Genomic DNA, 18,162 nt, shown 5'->3' with positions numbered 1-18,162 from the left:
GTATATCTGACTTCACTGGAGAACAGTGTATGAATATGTGATAGTTAAATAACAAGTAAAGAAGAAAGTGATTTATTGCAAGAGCAATCACAGAACTACCCATGATTAATTTCTGAAGAATTTTACAGATAGGTACCCCAGGAGCTCAGAGAAGGGTAAAGAAGTTGCCGCATATTGGAGTGGTCTGGGCAGGCTTCCTAGTGGAGGAGTGGTTTGAAGGTGGGTCTGGGCAGGCTTCCTAGTGGAGGAGTGGTTTGAACTGGGTCTCGAAGGAGGAGTATATGGATATGTAAAGAGAAAGGCAGTGTCAATCTTTACTAAATGCCTGCTTGAGTCTAAAAACACTTCACCTAATCCACGTAGCCTGATTTGGGAGGTGAGGAAACAGAGGCCTCCCCTTACCCCCACCTTCTGCCAGGAATAGGCACTTAATAGGCCTTAAGTTTTGGCAATCTGATAGGTGTGAAGTGAAATTTCATTGTTATAGTCAAATGTTTACCTCTATTTTATAGCTTCTGGGTTTTACCTCTTGGGTAAGATGAATTAATGATAGAAGAGAAAGTGTATGTAATAAACTAAAAGACCAGGATATAGTCTTTTGGGAGAATAGATATTCAGTATAAGTCAGTTTCCTCTACTAAAAGAGTTTTAGGCTTTTATGAAGGTATTATAACTAATTTGATACCCTACAGCTGAAATCTCAACTCGGTAAGTCTGAGAAAGATAACCTATTTGTTTATTCAACACAAGTTCTTGAGCTCCAACTATGTACCAGACACCGTGGGAATACTGGGGATACAAATATATGAATAATACATTGTTAGTCTGTTCGTGTCATCAGGTTGTTTACCATTTAATGGAAGAGACATATCGTCATATATTTACAATTTATGGAAATCTGAGCCAGTATATCTGCACACACTCCCTGAAACCTAGGAGTCCTCCTTGAGTCATCCTTCTCCCTTACCTCATCCCCCTACCTTTCAGTCAGTCACCAAGTGTGGTCCATTTATCACCTAAATATCTCTCAAATCCATTTATTTTTTTTCCATTGCCCCCTCCCTTCACCCCAGTCCAGTTGCCTGTCATCTCTTACCTTGGACTACTTACTAGTCTCATAATTGGTCTCCGCACCTTTGCTTTCATCCCTCTTCAACTGATTTGACAATTGGCCTCTCCAGTTTACTCTTTCTTCCTTTGATTCACGAGTAGAATGACTTGTTAAGAAATGTAGAACTGCTCATGTTACCTGCTTGAAGTCCTTCTGTGGCCTGTTTAAATCCTGGTGAGAAGGAGCCAGTAGAAAGCATAAATTTAGCAATTTGGAGAAAAGGGGACTAATCCATGAATTATGCCTTCTAAGCTTCATGAGGGCAGGCCAGGACCATACCTGTTTTGTTCACTATTGTATCCCCAGTGCCTTGCACAGAGCCTGGCCCTTGGCAGGTGTTCAGTAAATATTTAGTGAATTTTTAAAAGGGAGAGACACTTCTAAGGCGAGAATGAACCCTGAGGTGTTTGGAAGTGGAAGTATCGATACAAACTCATGATTTTATAGATATACATATATAGATAAACACACACAGATGTGTGCATACATATGCTTTTGGCTGTATCTGCTGAGAGGGCCTAAGGCAGTTATACCCCAGAACCAATGAGTATACCTAGTGCTATCTCCAACAGAGGGAACAAGGGCTCTTTGGAGAAACTGCTAATTCTAGACTAGTAGGAAAGGAAAAGTACATGAACCTGGAACATCTGCAGTGCCAGAAAGTAGGGATGTGCTAAAAAACTGATGCGGCCATGTCAAAAGGGCCTAGGAGTCAACTTGAAGGGATCCCAATGGCCAAATCAGGGACATTTTGAGTAACATAATAAATAATGATAATGAATTATAACCTATAGAATAAAAATATGAATCTGTGAGTTTATGCTGTTAAAAATAAATGAATAAATCAGGGGAGAAGGAAAAACTCTTATAGTGGCATTACAACTAATTAGAAGCGTTGATGAAAATAGCAAATCACCACTTGCAAACACCACAGGAATAATTTATATAGGCAAGAATCATTGATGGATGCTAAAATTAGTGGGTGAAAGTATGTTGATAAACAGGATGTTCACATAGTCAGAAAGTATCTTCCCAAAGATATTTAAGTAGAAAGGGAAAAATAGTAGCTTTACAGTGGAGATATCTGGCAGACACTACCTTAACCAAGTGATCAAAGTTATCATTACCACAATGGGGCATATCCACATCATGTTCCTTTTGGAATGATGCACTAAGAAGGACACAACATGACTTCTGTGGTATTATTGCCAAAAATGCATGACCTGAATTTGATCATGAGGAAACATCAGAGACATCAAAATTGAGGGACATTCTACCAGATAGCTGGCCAGTGTTCTTCAAAAGTGTCAAGGTCAGGGGACTTCCCTGGTGGTCCAGTGGTTAAGACTCCACGCTTCCAATGCAGGGGGTGTGGGTTCAGTCCCTGGTCAGGGAATTAAGATCCTGCATGCTGTGCCGCGTGGCCAAAAAAAAAAAAAAAAGGTGTCAGGGTCATGAAAGACAAATACTGAGGAATTGTCCCATATTAAAGGAGACTAAGGAGACATGACAACTAAATGCAATGTGTGATTCTTGGTTGGATTCTTAGAAGGGGCATTAGTTGGCCAGTTGGTAAAATAAGGTCTGTAAATTAGATAATAGTACTGAATCAATGTTAATTTTCTGATTTTGATAATTATACTGTGGTCATTTAAGATGTGAACATTTGAGAATGTGGGTGAAAAGTGGAGGGAAATTCTTTTTTGTAACATTTTTGTAATTCTGAAATTATTTCAAAGTGAAACATTAAAAGTAAAGTAAAACCCCATTTCTTTTTGAATTTTTGAATTTTATTTTTTTATACAGCAGGTTCTTAGTAGTTATCCATTTTATACATATTTAGTGTATATATGTCAATCCCAGTCTCCCAATTCATCCCACCACCACCACCACCCCCCCTGCCGCTTTCCCCCCCTGGTGTCCAGATGTAAAACCCCATTTTTAATGGTTTTGTATTGCCCTCACTTACTTTATCTTGCTTTACTTTACTCCCCACCTCCCTCTAGCTTCCCAAATGAACCCTGAACTCTAGCATGCTAGCTACTGGCTTTCTTCTTTAGTTCCTTGAATACACCATGCTTCCTTCTCTTCAGATCCTGACGGTAAGAAGAAGCATGGTATTCTCTTTGCATGGAGCATACTTCCTTTGAACTTTATCCTTTTGTTCTTTAAGGCTCATTTTACTTACTCTAGAAAACCCCTCCCTGACCCCCTAATCCAGGTCCGAACATTGTATGGTTCCATAACATCTGGTACTTTTTCATAGCATTTTTATCACAACTGCCATGAAATTATCATGGAGTTCACTGTTTAAAGTCCGTCTCACTCACTAGAAATTAATGTTCATAAAAGATGGAAAAAAAAAAAAAGATGGAGGGATTGTCTTTTTTTGCTCAATGTTATTTCCTTGGTACCTTGCACAGATTTTCAATTACTATTTGAGTAATTAATGCAAGTCATGCAATGGTGCATCCCCCCTGCAAAAAAAAAAAACCAACACAACTTGGATGAAACTGGACACAGGAGAGGTTTTAAGTTTGAGGAGATGAAGGTGGGGACCAGAATTGGTGGCAGTGACAGAAAAGGATAGATGGAGGAGTCTTATCATGGAAGGAGCCATAGGACTTGATAAGGGAGGAGGAAGAGTCAAAAATGACTCAGGTTTAATCATCAGCTGCAAAAAGGTACACAGTTGAAATGGCACTTGAGTCACGTTTCCAGCAGTATTTTTTGAAAGTATGTTCCTAAACATTTGAAAATGGTCTCTATTTATTTTTAATAAAAATGCTTTAAGTGGTAAAATACTGTATTGTGTGGTAAATACCAGTTGCCATGCTGATTAGTATGTTTGGTATACTAAAAAATACCAGAGTATTTTAATAAAAATACTATAAACCCATGGTAAAATACTGCCTTGATTCATATTAAACAATAAAAATGACTATATGAGAACACCTGAGTATCCCTCTGTAGTGGGTGCTGTGGTGCTCCAATCCAGATCCTCTCTTCGTGGGTAATGTACTCCTCCTTCAGCTGCTGGGAATTTTAGTTCCTGATGGTGAAAAGCTTTGTTTTTGCTGGGTGTTGCCTTCGGTTGCAGGGAACTGCCTCACTTTAGGTTATCCTCCCAGGTTATGCCTCACTGGCCCAGAGCCAGTGACTGGCTGATTTAAGATGCAAAGACCCAGCTTCCTTGCCTTATTTGAAGACAAGTCTGAGGGACCTGTCTCAGCTACCACAGGTATTGGCCAAGTTGCAACCACTTTGGGGTCAGTGTCTCCCTCTGACTCTCCTGGTCTTCCTCATTGCATTGCAGATGTATTTGCCGGTTGCGTCCTGCCTCAGTAAATCTCTTGCTTGAAATTGGTCTCAGAATCTGTCTCCAAGGAACCTAACCTATGACACTATCTAATCTGCCTACTCTCTAATGGTTGCCATCATTGGAACCTCTGTGTGTGTGTGTCTGGGTTTTGTTTTTGTTTTCTCCCCCAACTATACCCCAAAAGTGCCCAAATTAAATGTACACCTTGATGAATTTTCAAAAACTCAGCTTCATTTTTATCAAAGAAAGAATAAGAAAATGAGTATGGGTAGAGTGAGAACCACCTACATTTACAACTTCCTCATGGTGAAAACTTTGAGGGAAGGGCGGGTTGCCAAGGGAAGTTGGAAGTTTCTCTGATTTTAAAAGAGCAAACAGTTTTGCTCTTTTGGTTGACTGCAGTGTACTCTGAAATGAGAGGAACAATCTCAGTATACTTCATAATACATGTAAATGAAATGGGGAAAATAATGAGTGTCAGGGACCAGAGGAGAAACTGAACCATTTCACTAGAGGAAATGATTCAGAGAGAGGAAAAGATGATCTTCCTGAAGGTCAAATATCTATAAATCAAACATGTCAGGGCTTTCCTGGTGGCACAGTGGTTAAGAATCCGCCTGCTAATGCAGGGGACACGGGTTCGAGCCCTGCTCCAGGAAGATCCCACATGCCACGGAGCAACTAAGCCCGTGCGCTGCAACTACCGAGCCTGCGCTCTGGAGCCCGCGAGCCACAATTACTGAGCCCGTGCGCCACAACTACTGAAGCCCGCGCGCCTAGAGCCCGTGCTCCGCAACAAGAGAAGCCACCGCAATGAGAAGCCCGCGCACAGCAACAAAGAGTAGCCCTTCCTCCCCGCAACTAGAGAAAGCCCGCACGCAGCAACGAAGACCCAACGCAGCCAAAAAATAAATAAAACATAAATAAATTTATAAAAAAAAAAAAAAAGTCAAAATATTGCTAAAATTTTGAGTAACCAAGATTTTTCTGTTAGTCAAGCTCTTTATAGTACTCTTTTGATTGTAAAGTAAAATTTCAAGAATTCTTCTACGTTTTTGTTTCTCAGTGATAGATATAGAGCTTTCATCGAGAGTGTTTAGTTCCTCTCTGTTCAATTCTTTCTGTCTCTAACATCACCCTCCTCGTTCTCTCCTGCCTGGATGATACAATAGCTGGCCTCCTAATCAACTATCTCTCTCTTTCCACTCTTATCCCCACCACAGTCTGTTCTTCACACAGAACCACGATGGCCTTTTTAAAGCATAAATCAGATCATGTCACTGCCCTGCTTAAAACTCTCCAGGGGATTCCCATCACACTTAGAAAAAAAACCCAAAATCTTAATATAACCTAAAAGGCACTATACCATATGGCTCCTGACTACCTCTCAGACCTCATCTTGTACCACGTTCTCCTTGTTTACTCTAGCTGCAGTAGATTAGATGTTCCTCTAAAGCAGGGGTCAGAAAACGAAGAGGGGCCAAATTTTGCTAGAGGCCTATTTTTATACTGCCATTTTTAAAGGATTGTGAAACAACTACAACAACAGGAACAAAAAGAAGAATATGGAACAAGAGACCTTGTGTGACTTGCAAAGCCTAAAACATTTACTATGTGGCTCTTTTACAGAAAAAGTTTGCCAACTTCTGCTTTAAAGGCTTATCCCTCCTGCATTAGGATCTTCACATTAGCTGTTCCCTTTGCATCCTCCACTACCAGTCTTCACATGGATGGGTCCTTTTAATTCAGGTGTGAACTTGATTCAGGTGTCACTTCATCATTGAGGCCTTTAATGACTACCTAATGTAAATATCTTACCAGATTCTCTCCATCACATCACCTTTTTTGTTCTTTACAGCACTTATCTGATATTTCTTATTTTTATTTTTTCAATAACCATTCCCCCTCTCCCCCATGCAGAAAGATCTTTTCTTTCTTGTATACTACTTTTGAGTATTCTTTTTTTTTTTTTTCTTTTGAGTATTCTTGATCTTGCATTTAGATGGAAGAGAGCAATAGTAAATGTTCGGAGCCTACTGCATAGTTCGTGCTCAATAAATGTGTTGAATGAGTGAATTTCCAGATTATTTCTGCATATGAAGTTTAGGTCTTCTGCTTTCTTTTTGTCCTCTCTGAGAGGACCTACAGTGCAAACTGCAATAAAGAGCTACTTTAGACTGGAGAGGCCAAACAATGCCTCTCCCTTAAGAGAACAGATAAACTTCTCTTTTCCTTTTCCTTGCTTTCCCTGGGAGAGCCCATTGATAGAAGAGTGGGATGTTTCAAAGGAATGTCTCAAGGACAACTTATATAAAAAAAAAAAAAAAGAAAAGAGGAAAAAAACCGTTTCTTTTCATCTTTTTCTTTTGCGAGAGGAATTTTTTAGGGTGGTAAGATTGGTCGAGGTCACATTTTCTACGAGGCTCTGAGGCTTTTGGGTGAAGAGTTTAGGTGGAGGCCTCTGCTTGGGAGATGGATTTAACACTAAGAGGAACCAGGCCTGAGCTCAAAAGAGAAGCCGAGAACAATGTGCATAGGGCTTGTTCTAGGTGATCAGGTATGAGGGAGGAAGGTAAAAGCCCAATAAGCACAGGTCCTGGATTTTTCTAGAGTTTTATTATTTCACATGGTCAGGCCACATGTTTTGACTTTTGGTAGGAAAAATATGGTTACTAACGCAATGGGAGGCATTGCCTGCTGCAGCTAAGGCCGGTGCAACCAAATAAATGAATTAATTAAAAAAAACAAAAATAAAGCAATGGGAGGCAGTGATTGTAAAGAAAATGTGGGCTCTGTCCTCTGGGTGTGGCGAGATGTGAGGGATAAGAGTTAAGCTGTAGAGCTTGAGTTTTGGAGTCAAAATAGACCTGAGCTTATTCATCCACTAGTTATGTCACCTTGGGCAAATTATTTAGCCTTTCTAAACCTTGGTTTCCTCATCTGAAAAATGAGAAGAATGATAGCTTCTATCTTTTAGGATTATTTTGAGGATTAACTGATAAGGCATGTAAAATGCTTATTTAGATGCCTACATAAATAAGTGATCAGTTAGTATAAATATCATCATCATCATTGCCAGGTGGTGAAGAAATTTTCTAAAGCTACAGATGTTGAAACGAATGAACAATAAAATCTGTACCCTCTAGCAGTTTAAGGATATGTCCCACTGTATTTTGCTTCCATAAGTAGGAACACAGGATATGGAAAGGGGTGAGGTAAGAAATGTGTGGGAGCAAGATCATTGTTGTTCGAAGAAGCATGGTCTTAACACAACTCATTTGACTCCTAATATTAAGTGGAAAGGAGACAAGGAAATCTGTACTTGTGTAGACCTTCCAGATGAACCCATCTGCATGTCAATGTTAGCTTTGGATTTCATACATTGACCTCTACTGCTTTACAGTTTATTGAAAATGCCCTTGTACATGCTAATATAATTCTGATTATTCGGGTAGGGCAGCTGTTATTATTATCTCTATTTTATTCTAGAGGAAACAAAGACTAAGAAATTGAGAACATGGGTTTTAGAGTCATATTGGTAGGGTTTGAAACCTGGCTTCTCCACTTCCCAACAGTGTAACCTAGGGTAAGTTACTTGAACTTTCCAGAGCCTCAATATCTTCATCTGTGAAATGGGAGTAATGAAGATACATACCTCTTAGGATTGTGTGAAATTATTCATGTAAACAAAGTACATGGTATGGCAAATAGTATGTGTTCAATGAATATTTGTTATTGTTATCTCCCAGGGCCAGGCAGCTAATAAGTGGTAATGCTAGTATCTAAATTTAGATAATTGGATTTCATACCTTATGGCCTTTCCACACACCACCTCCCATAATATTAATAATGTTGACTCTCTGCCACTGTGATGATGTATGATCCATAACGTTAGGACAGGTGGTCTAATTTGTTTTTCCAAAAGTGGTAGGAGATCCATCTAAAGTATCCCTTTTGGTACAGTTGGCACACATATCTGTCTCTCAGCTTCCTCAGTAAGAGGACAGCTGTGGCTTTAGGACAGAACTACACCAAAAAGCTCTGGACTTTGTTTCCACTGGTTGGAGCAAAGTGCTGAGGATACCAGTCTGCCACATGAGAAGACAGAGATAGCCAACATTAAACTGAACCAATGGGAGACTTGTAGTATAGTTGAAAAAGCATGCAAACTATAACTAGTAAGTTGGAAGACTTGAATTCTAATCTTGGATCCACCAGTTATTAACTATATCTTGTAACATCTCTGAGCCTGGGTTTCAACATCTTTATTTATTCTTAATTTTTCTAGCTTTATTGAGGTATAATTGATACCCACATATTTAACGTAGGGATCCCAATAGTCATCCTTGTTGCTGTCACCTATTCATACAGTCCCTTTGTGGAAATTAGGAAAAGATGCCTTTTCCTCCAGGCAGAAGCAGCTCTGCCACTAAGGTTCGTGAGCTTGGTGACCAGAGCATGTAGATTTCAGTCTCTACTAGCCTCCTTGGCCAGCCTTCTGGTGCACTGCAGAAGCAAAGGCGAGGGCCCTGTCTGTGCCGTCTTTCCACTGCACAGGGCTGTTAATATCAAGTGAGATAATAAGTTGAAGGAGTTTGGTAAAGTCTAATCCCCTCTGTGAATGTAAAGCACTGATATCACACAAACACTACCTGATTTCAAGTACCAGGATCCAAGAGTGACTTGGGTAGACATTCTGACCATTGCCCTTCCCTTTGGTTCTGATGATCCTGGTGACTCGTTAACTTGTACAACACCTATTGTGTACTTCTATAGAGATTGTGGCCAGGAAAGTTTTTCTCCATTATTTTCAGGCCTGGACCAGCCTTGCTCTCTAGATATAAGACTAAAATCAGTTCTTTTGATGATTCATCCTCTTGGAAACAATCATGTTGTTTTTAGAACACCCTGGAGTGGGACTGGGTCTTCCCCATAGGTGGAATTTGGAATCCTTTGGTTAGAATTTATCTTTGGTTTTCAGGCAAAGGTCATTGTATAAAAGCTTTGTGTCAAGGGGAGAAAGAAAATTTGCTGAACCATAATTTGCCCTCTTTTCACACCTCTGAAGCCCAAGCTATCTGCTGGGCTGTTTAGATCAAGTAGGACAAGAGGACCTGCTTGTGTGGACAGGTAAATCACCTTTCTAAGTTTCCATTTTGTTATCTCGAATTAGGGACAATAACAGTACTTATTACCTCATAGGTTTATTACATGGATTAAATGAACTAATAAGTAGAAAGCACTTGGCACACAGTATATGCGCAATAAATGTTAGCTCTAATTACGAGGCTCCCTGCAGGATACTCTACCTGACTTTGAGGAAGAACAAAAACATAAGTTCCAGTGCCTTTCTAAGCTCAAGAAGCTTAGAGTTCTAGCTGGGGAATTAACATAATTATACCAGAAAAGGTAAATAGAAATGCAAAGCTATAAATGTGTGGTACAGATAGATGCTGTTTTTAGGAACTGGTGTTTGAATCTCACCCTGAAGAAAGGTGAGATTAGGATAAGTAGAGAGGATGAGGAGGGTATGGCATATGGGGTCGGTAACATCAGCAAGGTTCAGGACCACAAGTAGACCAATGTGCCTGGAGAAGTGGGGCCAATGCTATCTGGGAATATAGGTTGGGATTAGAAGGAGAGAACCCTAAATACTAGGGTAAATGTTTGCTCTTGTCCCATAGAGAACGATGAGTGACACTGTAAAGCTTGAACATGGAAATGTCCAGCAGGCAGTTGGAATGCTCTTGGGAAAATGCTCAAAGCTGTAGCTAAAACTTTGGGGATGGAAGTTGAAATTGTGGAAGCTGGTGATACTTCTAAGGCAGCTCCTTGAGAGGTGACTGTTGATTCCAATTTAACGAGGGCAACCTGTGAACAGCATTTAAAGTGAAATGGTGAAACTGTCAGGAGATTTGAAGAACAACTTAAAACATTAACTAGGTAGGGTTTGCTTCTCTGAAGTCTTTGCTTCCCAGGGGGAAGCTGTATTTTGTGACCAAGAGACTGAGAAGAAACTTCAGAAGTGAAGAAGCAGGAGAGCAGTGTCTTCAAAGACAATGGAGTACTGTTGTGTTAGTTTTCTCCTGATCTGTAACAAATTACCACAAGCTTAATGGCTTAAAAAAAGAAAAAACCCACTCATTTACTAACTTACGGTTCTGTAGTCAGCATGACTGTGGGTTCTCTGTTGAGGGTGTCCAATCCACTTTCAGGTTCATTCTTATTGTTGGCAGAATTGCCTTTATAGGACTAAGGTTCCTGTTTTCCTTCTAGCTTGGAATCTTGGAGGGCCATCTTAGAATTCTGCCTAATGCAAGTGTTTTATGAAGGAAGGATAAATGGCAAATAAAATAAGAATTGAAACGGTGTCAGTTGGTCATTGGTGATTTGAGTAAGATCAGTAGCAAGAGAAGTTTTGGCAGGATTGTAGGGGCAGAAGCCAGATGCAGTAAGTTTGTGGAGTCAACTGGAAGTGAGAAAGAAGTAAAGCTGGGATTTAGTGGTTTCTTTCAAATGGCCAGGCTGGAATGGGAAGGAGAATGTTGGGCATAATTAACTAATGAACTAAGTCTCAAGGAAACTAGATGGAATGAACTCTAGACTATAGATGGAGGGATTAGTGTGGACTTGTAGGGGAACTCAGCTTCCTCTGAGGTAGGAGGAAAGCAAGTGTGGGTGGGGATGCAGATAAGTTTGTAAAGAGAGGGTGGGCAGCTGAGAAATTGAGGAAATTACTGCCTAATATCCTGTTTTCTCTTAGAGGTTAGAGACAAGGTCAGTAAAAAAGCAGGTGAAGTTTTGGAATTTCTACTTTGTGGCTAGGAGGTTTTTCATAAAATTGCTGAATGAAATCAAAACTAATGGACAGAGAGGCAAGAAACATAAAGAACCCCAGGTGCTCTTCAGAGTGCCCACCAAACCATACCTGACTCACCTGGCTCCCCTTTTGCTCCCTTTCTTTTGTTCCGGTTCTCAAACAGTCTGATCTAGAATTGCTTAACAGGTCCTTACTCAGAGGAGGTGGACTTCCTGCTAGTAAATTGCCTTAGGCTTTAAGATCTTAAAAGCTTTCTAGATTACTTAGGGGATATCTAATTTACCATAGTTGACCATAATGATTTTTCCTTCCTTAGGCTGTGAGGTCTTTGAAGTAAAGGGATTTAGGCTTTTTTTCATCTTTGCACTTAGTGCCTCTAATACAGGTCTGGCACATAGGAACTCCCCAGTTTATTTTTCTAGCTTAGATGACCCAGACTTAAGGCTCCCCTCCCTATTTGGCCAGATTGTGCTATTTTTTCCTCTTTACTTTAGAGAAGATAGTTAACCTTTAAAAATACATGTATATGTTTTATAAATTTAAAGAAAGTATAACAAAAATGTAGAAAAGTGCAAAAATCATGTGGTCCGTTTTCTGAATTTTTAAAGTAAATACACTTGTGTAACAGTGTCCAGTTCAAGAAACAGAGTAGGGACTTCCCTGGTGGTCCAGTGGTTAAGACTCTGCACTCCCAATGCAGGGGGCCCAGGTTCGATTCTTTTTTTTTTTTTTAAAGATTTATTGATTGATTGATTGATTGATTGATTGATTGCTATGTTGGTTCTTCGTTTCTGTGCGAGGGCTTTCTCTAGTTGCGGCGAGCGAAGGGCCACTCTTCATCGCGGTGCGCGGGCCTCTCACTATCGTGGCCTCTCTTGTTGCGGAGCACAGGCTCCAGACGCGCAGGATCAGTAGTTGTGGCTCACGGGCCTAGTTGCTCCGCGGCATGTGGGATCTTCCCAGACCAGGGCTCAAACCTGTGTTCCCTGCATTAGCAGGCAGACTCTCAACCACTGCGCCACCAGGGAAGCCCCCAGGTTCGATTCTTGATCGGGGAACTAGATCCCGCGTGCCACAACTAAGAACTTTCATGCCACAATTTAAGACCCGGTGCAGCCAAATTAAAAAAAGAAAAAAAAAAAAAAAAAGAGTGTATCACCAGCATCCCTGCAGCCCCCCCTCTTTTTTAAACATCTTTATTGGAGTATAATTGCTTTACAATAGTGTGTTAGTTTCTGCTGTATAACAAAGTGAATCAGCTATACATATACATATATCCCCATATCTCTTCCCTCTTGCATCTCCCTCCCACCCTCCCTATCCCACCCCTCTAGGTGGACACAAAGCACCAAGCTGATCTCCCTGTGCTGTGCGGCTGCTTCCCACTAGCTATCTATTTTACATTTGGTAGTGTATATATGTCCATGCGACTCTCTTACTTCGTCCCAGCTTCCCCTTCCCCTTCCCCGTGTCCTCAAGCCCATTCTCTACATCTGCGTCTTTATTCCTGTCCCCTGCAGCCCCCTTTTATATACCCTATCAATCATTATTGCTCTGCAGAAGTTACCAGCATGCTGCCTTCTAGCCCTATAAATTAGTTTTATTAGAACTTTATATAAATTGAATCATATAGTATATATTCTTAGGTGTCAGGCTTCTTTCACTCAGCATTGTATTCATGCAGTTCATCTAGGTTGTTTTATAGAGTTGGCGTCTATTCATTATCTTTGCCTTATGATATTCTATTATATGACTCTATCACAGATTTACTTATTCAGTCTGTTGTAGATGGATATTTGGGTTGTTTCCAAGTTTGGGCTATTATCAATAATGTTGTTTTGAACATGTCTTTCGGTGAACATATGTTTGCATCTTTATTGGGTATATATCTAGATGCAGTATTGCTGGGTCATAAGGTGTGTGAATGTTTGCTTTAATAGATCCTACTAAATAGTTTTGCAATGTGGTTGTATAGTTATACTAAATTATACTTTCATCAGCAGTGTTTGAGAATGAGTTGCCCCACATCCTTGTGAATGTGTGGTATTGTCTGCCTTTTCCAGTTTTAGCCATTCTGGTTGTATTTTGTATTTCTTTGATTATTAGTGATGTAGAGCACCTTTTCATGTGCCTTTTGGCCATTTGAATATCTTTTGTTGGAGTCTCTTGCCCATTTTTCTTTGGGATGTTCACTGTTATTAATTTGGAAGGGTCCTTTATATATTTGAATTACAAGTCTTTTGTTGAAAAAAAAAATATATATAGCATATATTTCTCCCATTCTGTGATTTTTCACTCTGACTTTTGGTAAACAGATGTTCTTAATTTAATTAGTTTAGTTTATTAAATTTTTCCTTTATAGTTATTGCTTTTGTGACCTGTTGAAGAAATTGTTGCCTGCTCTAATGTCATGAAAATACTCTTTTAAAGGCTTTATTGTTTACCTTTTACATTTAGACTCACAATCCATCTGGAATTGATTTTTGTGTATGGTGTGATAAGGATGAAGGTCTCTTTTTTGCCATATGGATATTCAGTTGACTCCAATATCCTTTATTGAAAAGACCATCCTTTCACTACTGCAATGTTACTGTTTTCATAAATCTGGTCACCATGTCACAGGAAGGGGGACCCCTTCCAGGGCCTGAAAGTGGGCTCTTGTCTAACACTCAGAAATGAATTGTCCAAGGAAACACGTGCGCTGACAAAGCAAGACACTTTATTGGAAAGGGGAACCCAGGCGGAGAGCAGCAGGGTAAGGCAACCTAGGAGAACTGCTCTGCCACGTGGCTCGCAGTCTTAGGTTTTATGGTAATGGGGTTAGTTTCTGGGTTGTCTCTGGCCAATCATCTCTGGCCCCCAGTTTGACTCAGGGCCCTTCCTGGTGGCTCGTGCATCTCAGCCAAGATGGATTCCAGCGTGAAGGAGTCTCGGAGGTGGGTCGTCTCCTCCCTCTTTTGGCCCCTCCCGAATTCTCCTGGTTAGTTTTCAGAGGCAGCACCATGTTCCTTATCGGGACCTCTTGTTGTGAGACAACTCAGGCAAGCGGTTTTCATCATGCCTGGCCAAGGTGGGTGGTTTCGGTCCACAGTTCCTTAACAACTATACATATGTGGACCTGTGTCTGGACTTTTTGGTCCATTTGTCTATTTGCTTATCCTGTGCCAATAACCACACAATCTAATTATTATAACTTTATAATAGGTCTTGATATCTGGTGGTTTAAGTCCCTCTAGGTTTATTTATTTTTTGCCACCTAGAGTGTGTTGGCATCCTTGCCCTTTGCATACAAATGTAAATTTAATTCAACAAATATTTCCTGAATACCTATTTATTATGTGCTAGGCACAGTGATAGATGTTGGGAATATAGCTGTCAATAAAGATAGGCCTGGTCCTTTCCTTTTAGTTGGGAAAGCCATTCAAATGAAGTGAGATGAGAAGAGGGCCTAGGACAGAGCCCTGAGGAACTCAATATTTAAAGTCAGTTGGCAAAGAAGACAGAGAGAGAGTGTGTGTGTGCACATGTGGGCAAGCGAGTAAAACCCCAAATGTAAGAAAACCAAGAAAGGACAACATGAAGGAAGCCAAGGGAAGAAGGTATATCTAGAAAGTGTGGTCAGCTATGTCAATGTTGCTGCAAGGTCAAGCAAGATAACACTAACAGAACATCCTTTGGACTTAGCTCTGAATGGCTATTGTGAACTTAATGAAGCAGTTTTTGTGGAGGGGTAGGGTGTGTGTCTTTATTAGATTGTAAACTCTTAGATGGGAACAAAGTTCCTTGTTCACTTCGTGCTTAATGAATGTAATTTCATGATGGCAATCCAATGATCTGCATACTGCTGAGCATCATAAAGGTCCAAAATTGTGCTCTATTTTATAACACTTCCCATTCTTGCAGCTGATGAAACAGTAATTGCTCTTGTAAATGGAGGATAATTTAATACTTACTCAAACCTTGGCTGTTTTATTTATTTTTATTTTTATTTTTTAAATGAACTTTATTTATTTATTTATTTTGGCCACTCTGCGAGGCATGTGGGATCTTAGTTCCCTGACCAGGGATCGAACCCTCGCCCCTGCAGTGGAAGCACTGAGTCCCAACCACTGGGCTGCCAGGGAAGTCCCAAACCTTGGCTGTTTTAGATAATCAAAAACTATGCTTCATCCATCCATTCATTTATCCATTTATTCACTTATCAGCAAGGGTACATGGAGCAACCACCAAGTACCCGGGACTCATAAGCATTGTGCTGGAGATGTAAGTAGGGAAAGAAAGGAAAGAAGGAAGCCTAGAAAAATGTGTTTGACCCATGTATATCTCAATGAATTAACTTTGCAAGTGCAATCTCTATTTTTACAGCCTTCCATGACTATTCAAAAGGGGTCTATTGTTAAGCTTTGTGACCTAAAGACAAAATTTCAGAAAATGCTTCCTTTTTGGTTAAATAAAAAACAAGATTTCAGTAGAGAAGTTCTTTGTCTTTGTTAGGGGTCCTCCTATAATTTATTGTTTGCTTGGTATTTACTTACACCTTGGTATATATGTATGAGTCATTTTCTTTTAAATTTGAGTGCTCATTTTAGGAACGGAAGAGCAGAGATAGTTCATTTTCAAATACAATAAAATTATGTTAAGTATGGGCTGTGATAATTATTTATTGTCATTTATCAAAGGGTCAGAGGCCAAAGTTTATTTTTCTTCATTGTGTGAATTATTAGTAGACCTGTACTTGGGGTCAGGTGGATTGATAAATGCCCAGGTAAACCATTTTCAAGCACACTTGCATAACTTAAGAATTTCTACTTTACCAGTAAAGTCTTGACATATTAATTTCAAATAATTAAAAAAAATCTATTTCTTAAAACAAGTCTTCATAAGGGTTTTATGAGGGAACTTTTTTTTTTTAACTTAATTGAAGTACTTGAAAATGTAGAAGTTTGGTAGGTTAGGGAAGTATTCAGGAATAAGATTAGCCATGAGTTGATCTTTACAGACTCTGTAATGAATATGGTTAGTATAGCACGTTGGCAGAGGTAAAGCTTTCTTTTGGAAGGTAGAGGAAGAAAAAAAAAAGGGGAATATATGCTAAGTTCACGGTAGGAATAAGAAGATCATTTATTTGGTTCTTTTAAAAAGAGCTTTTGGCAGATTCATTCGAAATGATTTTTTCCTCTTAAATTGTTAGTTTTGTTTTTTCCTTAGAAATAACTAGAAACAAAGACTACTAACTGCTGCAAATTGGTAGTCTCTGGTAATACTACTTTAGTTGTAATTGGTGAAGAGGGGAAATAGAGAAATAAGACAGTTTTAAATGGTGCTTAACATTTTTAGTTCTAAGTCCAATCAGCATAATCATCAACTGACATTTACTCTGAACCTCTTGGGTGAATGGCACTGAACCAAATCCCACAAGAAATAATATCTTCTGCCTATGTGAGCAAACTGGTAATTGAACTATTGCTCTCAGAAGCTATAGATAATACCAGTTGATAAGATGTTGTGAGATTCCAGCCTTGGAGTTCTGAGGTTAAGATAGGAAAAATGTACACCGGAAAAAAAAATTTTAGATAGAAACTGTATCTACTTTCTGTTTTGAATAAAGAAGTCACTGCCCTATACAGTGAAACTCTAAACATGTCAGATTATTTTTTTAATGTTTAACCAAACACTATTTTAGCTTAAAAGAGTTGAATTTTATTTGATTGATCATTGTATGAATAATGCAAGGTAAACTTTCATTTTGACAAGTAAAATAAGGAGGTGAGTTGATTTTGAGCATATGAAGTAGAATCGTGAAGTAAGTGATTTCTGCCTTCATTTCAAATACAAAGAAATCTTGGTGGATAGATAAGATGTCAAAAATTTGTGACTGAAACCTATTTTTAACCTGACCTCCAAGGTTTATATCGTATTTAATACTAAGGTACTTTTCATTTTATAATATTAAGCACGTGTCTTTTAAGTATGGTCAGATTTTAAGTATCTTTCCCTAGTAGTCCGCCTCCTCCCTTCCTTATTCCTCCCCACCCCATCTCTTTTGCTGTGGTAGGGTTCCTATTGCTGGCTACCCAGTCATTACCATTCTAATACCATTTAAGGTAGCTCCGCTGGGTTTCTTTATTTTGAGTCCTAGAATCCAGTTTCTCTTTTAACCTGGCCTCCTAAATCAGTTAACAAACCGGTTTATTCTCCCCCGTGTTCATCTTAACAACTCGTGATTTAGATTGGTTAGGAAGATACAGTGTAATCGGCACAACCTCTTTCCCGCGGAATCAGTATTTTGGAGGCTTCCTCCTTTCCTAGCGGAACATGCTCCAGTCGGGCAGCGGACCTAGCTAAGGACTTCAGCCCCCACAGTTCCCTGTGTGCGCATGCCCTCTCTTCTTACAGTTGTCAAAGTGCTCTTGCCAGAGCGGTCACATAATCAACCTGAAAGAAGAAAATAAATACTGTACACTTTTTAATTTTATCGATCCTTAAAAACTGGACCCTCAAAGGTAACTGCTGCTAAGAATTTGTTACTTGAGATTGGGTGATTGCATGTAAAGGGAGATCTATTGTGTGTGGGGTGGGGGGAGGGGAAGGAGGTATCTATTTCTCGGCCTCTGCTGTAAATAAGAAAAAAGAAAAAAAAAAAAAAAACCAAAAAAAACCCAACAAACAAAAAACCCACCCAAAGGAACAGACTGTACAAGCAGTTACTGACATTGCATATTAACTCTGTAAATGTTATTTTCATCTATTGCTTATCTTTTGTTTAAAAGGGTCTTATTTATTAAAGACGGGTCTTGACCTTGACAGAGTGAATTTATACAGGCAGTGAAATTTATGTCTTTAAGCAATGTTGAAAAGAGAAATGGGTGTTTCTGGTATGATAAAATTTTTTTAATTTAATAAATATAT

The 18,162-nt window shown here is 39.5% G+C and overlaps 1 protein-coding gene across 2 annotated transcripts in view; it reads left to right on the top strand.

Moving 5' to 3' along the window:
* Positions 1–18,162, top strand: part of CPEB3 (cytoplasmic polyadenylation element binding protein 3) — a 178,579-nt gene that overhangs the window by 8,458 nt on the left and 151,959 nt on the right. The window contains exon 1 of one of the 2 annotated variants that reach the window (XM_068548970.1): positions 17,683–17,756. The exons of the other annotated variant lie outside the window; for it this stretch is intronic. The gene's annotated coding sequence lies outside the window, so the exon portion shown is untranslated. Of the gene's footprint in view, positions 1–17,682; positions 17,757–18,162 lie in introns of those variants that run through there. 2 annotated transcript variants of the gene reach the window in all.

The sequence above is a fragment of the Eschrichtius robustus genome, chromosome 7 (genome assembly GCF_028021215.1).
Source record: "Eschrichtius robustus isolate mEscRob2 chromosome 7, mEscRob2.pri, whole genome shotgun sequence".
Taxonomy (NCBI): Eukaryota; Metazoa; Chordata; class Mammalia; order Artiodactyla; family Eschrichtiidae; genus Eschrichtius; species Eschrichtius robustus.
Note: the sequence above shows the minus strand (reverse complement) of the source record. Positions and strands in the feature narration are given on the sequence as shown.